Source organism: Meles meles, unplaced genomic scaffold (assembly GCF_922984935.1).
Source record: "Meles meles unplaced genomic scaffold, mMelMel3.1 paternal haplotype, whole genome shotgun sequence".
Classification (NCBI taxonomy): Eukaryota; Metazoa; Chordata; class Mammalia; order Carnivora; family Mustelidae; genus Meles; species Meles meles.
This window is the reverse complement of record NW_025721198.1, coordinates 282,272-288,739: the sequence shown is the minus strand read 5'-3', so window position 1 is coordinate 288,739 and position 6,468 is coordinate 282,272.

Sequence of the window (6,468 nt, the reverse complement as noted above, 5' to 3'; positions counted from 1 at the left end):
TCATCAGTGATATTGGTCTGAAATTCTCCTTTTTGGTAGGGTCTTTGCCTGGTTTGGGGATCAGGGTAATGCTGGCTTCATAAAGAGTCTGGAAGTTTTCCTTCTGCTTCAATTTTTTGGAACAGCTTCAGGAGAATTGGTGTGATTTCTTCTTTGAAAGTTTGGTAGAATTCCCCAGGGAATCCGTCAGGTCCTGGCCTCTTGTTTTTTGGGAGGTTTTTGATCACTGCTTCAATCTCATTACTAGATATCGGTCTATTCAGGTTGTCAATTTCTTCCTGGTTCAATTTTGGGAGTTTGTAGCTTTCCAGGAATGCATCCATTTCATCTAGGTTGCTTAGCTTATTGGCATATAACTGTTGGTAATAATTTCTGATGATTGTTTCTATTTCCTTGGTGTTAGTTGTGATCTCTCCCTTTTCATTCATAATTTTATTAATTTGGGCTTTCTCTCTTTTCTTTTGGATTCGTGTGGCCAATGGTTTATCGATCTTATTGATTCTTTCAAAAAACCAGCTTCTAATTTCATTGATACGTTCTACTGTATCTCTCGTTTCTACCTCATTGATCTCTGCTCTAATCTTGATTATTTCCCTTCTTGCATGTGGAGTTGGTTTGATTTGTTGTTGATTCTCCAGTTCTTTAAGGTGTAGAGACAGCTGGTGTATTCTGGATTTTTCAATGTTTTTGAGGGAGGCTTGGATGGCTATGTATTCCCCCCTTAGAACCGCCTTTGCTGTATCCCATAGGTTTTGGACCGAGGTGTCTTCATTCTCATTGGTTTCCATGAATTGTTTAAGTTCGTCTTTGATCTCCTGGTTGATCCAAGCATTCTTAAGCAAGGTGGTCTTTAGCTTCCAGGTGTTTGAGTTCCTTCTGAACTTTTCCTTGTGATTGAGCTCCAGTTTCAAAGCATTGTGATCGGAGAATATGCAGGGAATAATGTCAGTCTTTTGGTATCGGTTGAGTCCTGCTTTGTGACCCAGTATGTGGTCTATTCTGGAGAAGGTTCCATGTGTACTTGAGAAGAATGAATATTCTGTTGTTTTAGGGTGGAATGTTCTGTATACGTCGATGAGGTCCATCTGGTCCAATGTTTCATTCAATGCTCTTATTTCTTTATTAATTTTCTGCTTCGATGATCTGTCTATTTCTGAGAGAGGCGTATTAAGATCTCCTACTATTATTGTATTCATATCAATATGACTCTTTATCTTGATTAATAGTTTTCTTATATAATTGGGTGCTCCCATATTGGGGGCATAGATATTCACAATTGTTAGATCGTCTTGGTGGATAGTCCCTTTAAGAATTATGTAGTATCCTTCTGTATCTCTGACTACAGTCTTTAGTTTAAAATCTAATTTATCTGATATGAGAATCGCTACTCCGGCCTTCTTTTGAGGCCCATTGGCATGAAAGATGCCTCTCCATCCCTTCACTTTCTGTCTGGGTGTATCCTTAGGTTCAAAATGGGTCTCTTGTAGACAGCATATGGATGGGTCCTGTCGTGTTATCCAATCTGCAACCCTGTGTCGTTTTATGGGCGCATTTAGGCCATTCACCTTGAGAGTGATTATTGAGAGATAGGTTTTTATTGACATCGTGTTGCCTTTGAAGTCTTTCTGTCAATAAATTGTTTCTGTATTTCTGTTCAATGATATTCTTAGGATTTTTCCTCTCTTATAGGACCCCCCTTAATATTTCCTGCAGTGTCGGCTTGGTGGTTGCATAGTCTTTTAAGCCTTGCCGGTCTTGGAAACTCTTTATCTCTCCATCCATTTTAAATGTCAGTCTTGCTGGATAGAGTATTCTTGGTTGCATGTTCTTCTCATTTAGTACTCTGAATATATTTTGCCAGCCCTTCCTGGCTTTCCAGGTCTCTGTGGAAAGGACTGATGTTATTCTAATGGGCTTTCCTCTGTATGTAAGAAGCTTCTTTGTCCTAGCTGCTTTTAAGAGGGTCTCTCTTGAAACATAATTCCCCATTTAACGATAAGGTGCCATGAGGACTTCTGAGAATCTAAAATCTTGGGAGGAAATCTTTCTGCCTCTAGTATATGAACGTTGTTTCGATTCGTGAGATTGGGAAAATTTTCATAGACAACTTCTTCCACTCTATCTTCTAGACTTCTTTCTTTTTCTTCCCCTTCAGGGATTCCAATAATTCTGACGTTGGAACGTTTCATGGCATCGTTTATTTCCCTGATTCTGTTTTCGTGCCTTCTGAGCTGTTTGTTCCGGGCTTCCTCCTGATCCTTTCTCTCTATCTGTTTGTCCTCCAGATCACCAATTCTATCTTCTGTCTCAGTTACCCTAGCTTTTAGAGAATTTTGATTGGATTGGAACTCATTGAGAGCATTTTGAACATCATCCCTGGTGGCTTTCAGTTCTGCCCTAACATTGTGAACATCATCCCTGGTGGCTTTCAGTTCTGCCCTAATCAATTCTGTTTGGTCATCCATGGCTTTCTCCAACCTAGCTATTGCCTGGATAATTGTTAGTCTGAATTCCTTTTCTGACATATTGTCTATGTCGACAGCCATTAGCTCTGTTGCAGAAGGCCCATCCTCTGTATTTTTCTTCTGTTGGGTATTCCTCCTCCTAGTCATTTTGGTAAGAGATGACTAAACAGATGCAGCTGGACTTATCGATTGTGGTGCAGTCAATGTGCACCCTGGAACGCTTCTGTGCAATCAGTATTCCACACCCAAATGAGAGAAAAACGAGAAGAAAAAGAAATAGAGAAGAAGAAAGAAAAAAAAAAGGGGAAAGAAAAAAGGAAAAAAAAGAGAGAGAGAGAGATAGGAAAAAAAGGGAAGATAAAAGAGAAGGCTCAGCCCAAATGGGCCACAAGGTAAGATTTGTGGAGTATACAAACAAAAACAGACAGACAAAAAGAGTCATAAAAGTATATAACAAGAGGAAAAAAAATGTATATATAAGCAAAAAAAAAAAAAAAACAACGGAAGAACCTCATCAGAAAGAACCCCAAGTATAAGGTTTATATATTATCAGGACAAATACAAATTCACAGAAACACTGACAGAAGGAAAAATTGGGAGAATGGTTATAGATTCTCAGTGTGGGTGCGGAAGGTTATTTGATTCTTCCTGAAGGTATCTTGATGTTTTTGTTAAGGGACTCAACTTTCCTAAGTTACAGGGGGATTAGAAACTGGTTTGCCTATAGGGGTAGCATTGATTGGGGAAAGGGGATTACCTTGGAGTTTAACTCTATATGTATAGTAGAAAATAAAAATTAAAAAAGAATAAACTAGACTAAACTAAGTTAAAATTAAAAAAGAATTTAAAAAATAGAAAAACAAAAGAAAAACACGGGTGTATGTATCAAAAAGTTCAGGTTAGAAGGTTATTAAAGAATTTGATGTACTGGACATCTCGGTGTGATGGTAAATAGGTTAAAAAATTATCTGTATGTATAAAAAAAAAAAGAACCAGAATATTGGTAAAGAGTTAAAAATAAAAGTTGTATTTATGAAGTAGTGGTGGTTGTTCTCTTGTAGTCTTTTTTTTTTTTTTTCTTCCTTCCTGGTTGGTTTTCTGGGGGAGGGGCCTGCCACGTGGGTTTTCAGACAATGATGTTCCCTGAGTTAGGTCCTCCCGCTCCCCTCAAGGGGGTGAGCTCTTTTTTTTTTTTCAGAAAACTGTTTTTTTCAGCCTTTTGTTCTCTGGGGTTTTTATATTCTTTCATCTGCTTTCTCTCGCCTTGACAGCTTTTGATGGTTTTTGGAGGTTTAGAGGAGAGCAAACAGCACCCCGACCTCCCTCTCAGAGAGAAGCCTCAGACTCTTTTGCAAAAGCTGCTGGCAGAGTCGGTTCTGAGTCACTGTCCCTGGGGATGCAGGAGCTCCTCCTTGTACCCAAAACCAGGGCAGCGGTGGCTGTCTGGGCAGCTCCAGACCACCAGAGAGGTTCGAGCAGAGATCGCACACTGAGATTTTCCTGCTGTCCCGGGCTAGGAATGTCTGGTTTTTCCGGCTGCCAGAGCTCCAGGCTAGCGCCTATGAGCACCTTTCCCAAGGGAGGGTGTGGGACGCGCGCTTTTCAGGATTGCCTTCTGGCCAGGCTCCCAGCCCCTCCCGGGAGCCAGACCCCACTCGTTCTCGGGCGCGCTGGCGTTCAGGTGCACTGGCCGCTCAGGGACAGAGACCTGATTTCTCTGCCGCACTCTCTCTGGCTCCGCACCAGGGGAGGCTGTCCTGGGTCCGTGGACTTAGGTCCCTGACCCTAACTGCCCAGGTTCCCACTATTACCCCCGCGATCCTTTGCTCTTTGTTTTTTGAGTGCTTTCAACCAGACTCCAAGTTAATGCTGGTCCCCAGACGCAGAGCACTCTCGTGTTGGGGTGTTACTTTCTGATCGGTCACCTCTGGTGGCTCCCTCCCCCTTTTGTTTATCTTCCGATATCAGTCGGACGTTCCCAGTCTGCTTTACCTGCCACTGGCGTCTTCTGCTCCTGTAGAGATCCAGACGTGTATAATTCTGATCTCAGGCTGATTTCATGGGTGGTCGGAGTTCTTTGGTAGGTAATCAGCTCACTTTAGGGTACAGGTTGAAATGGTGCCTCCTCCTACTTCCCCGCCATCTTGACTCCCCCGCATTGAACAACTTTTGATGGTTTTTGGAGGTTTAAACATAAAAACTTTTATTCTCTTGTTATTTTATTTTGTATTTTTATTACATTATTTTATATTTTTATTATTTTATTTTATTTTTTAATTATTTTGTTTTATATTTTTATTATTTTAATTTATATTTTCAGTGTTCCAAGATTCATTGATTATACACCACACCCAGTACTCCGTGCAATATGTGCCCTCTTTAACACCCACCACCAGACTCACCTAACCCCCTACCCCCTCCCCTCCAAAACCCTGTTTGTTTCTCAGAGTCCACAGTCTCTCATGGTTCATCTCCCCATCCAATTTCCCCCAATTCACTTATCCTTTACTTTTCCTAATGTCTTCCATGATATTCCTAATGCTCCACAAGTAAGAGAAACCATATAATTGACTTTCTCTGCTTCACTTATTTCACTCAGCATAATCTCCTCCAGTCCCAACCATGTTAATACAAAAGTTGGATATTCATCCTTTCTGATGGAGGCACAATACTCCTTTGTATATATGGACAGTATCTTCTTTATTCATTCGTCTGTTGAAGGGAATCTTGGTTCTTTCCACAGTTTGGTGACTGTGGCCATTGCTGCTATGAACATTGGCACAGATGGCCCTTCTTTTCAGTATATCTGTATGTTTGGTGTAAATACCCAGTAGTGCAATTGCACAGTCATAAGATAGCCCTATTTTTAATTTATTAAGGAATTTCCACACTGTTTTCCAAAGTGGTTGCACCAATTTTTATTCCCACCAACAGTTTAAGAGGGTTCCCATTTCTCCATATTCTCTCCAGCACTTGTTGTTCCATGTCTTGTTGATTTGGGCCATTCTAACTGGTGTAATGTGCTACTTCAATGTGGTTTTGACTTGAATCTCCTTGATGGCTACTGATGATGAACATTTTTTCATGTGTTTGTTAGCCATTTGTATGTCTTCATTGGAGAAGTGTCTGTTCATGTCTGCCCATTTTTGACATGATTATCTGTTATGTGTGTGCTGAGTTTTAGGAGTTCTTTATAGATCTTGGATATCAGCCTTTTGTCTACGGTGTCAGTTGCAAATATCTTCTCCCATTCTGTGGGTTGTCTCTTTGTTTTGTTGACTGTTTTCTTTGCTGTGCAGAATCTTTTGGTGTGGAAGAAGTCCCAAAAGTTAATATTCACTTTTGTTTCCTTTGCCTTTGGAGACATAACTTAAGAGAAGTTGCTGTGGCTGATGTTGAAGAGGTTACTGCCTATGTTCTCCTCTATGATTTTGATGGATTCCTGCTTCACGTTTTACCCATTTTGAGTTTATCATTGTGTATCGTGTCTGAGAATGGTTAAGTTTCATTATTCTACACATAGCTATCCAATTTTCCCAGCACCACTTACTGAAGGGACTGTCCTTTTTCCACAAGATATTTTCCCCTGCTTTGTCAAAGATTATTTGACCATCGATTTGCGGGCCCATATCTGGGTTCTCTCCTCTGTTCCACTGGTCTATGTGCCTGTTTTTGTTTGTTTGTTTTGTTTTTGTTTTTCCAATACCATGCTGTCTTGGTTATCAGAGCTTCGTATTAAAGCTTTAAATCAGGCAACATGATGCCCCCAGTCTTATTTTTCTTTTTCAACATTTCCTTAGCAATTTGGAGTCTCTTCTGGTTCCACACAAACTTTAGGATTGTTTGTTTCAGCTCTTTGAAAAATGCCAGTGGAATTTTGATTGAAAGTATAGATTTATTAGGGCAGTATAGACATTTTAACGTTTATTCTTCTGATCCATGAGCATGGAATGGTCTTCCATCTGTTTGTGTCTTCTTCAGTTTCCTTCACAAGTGTTCTGTA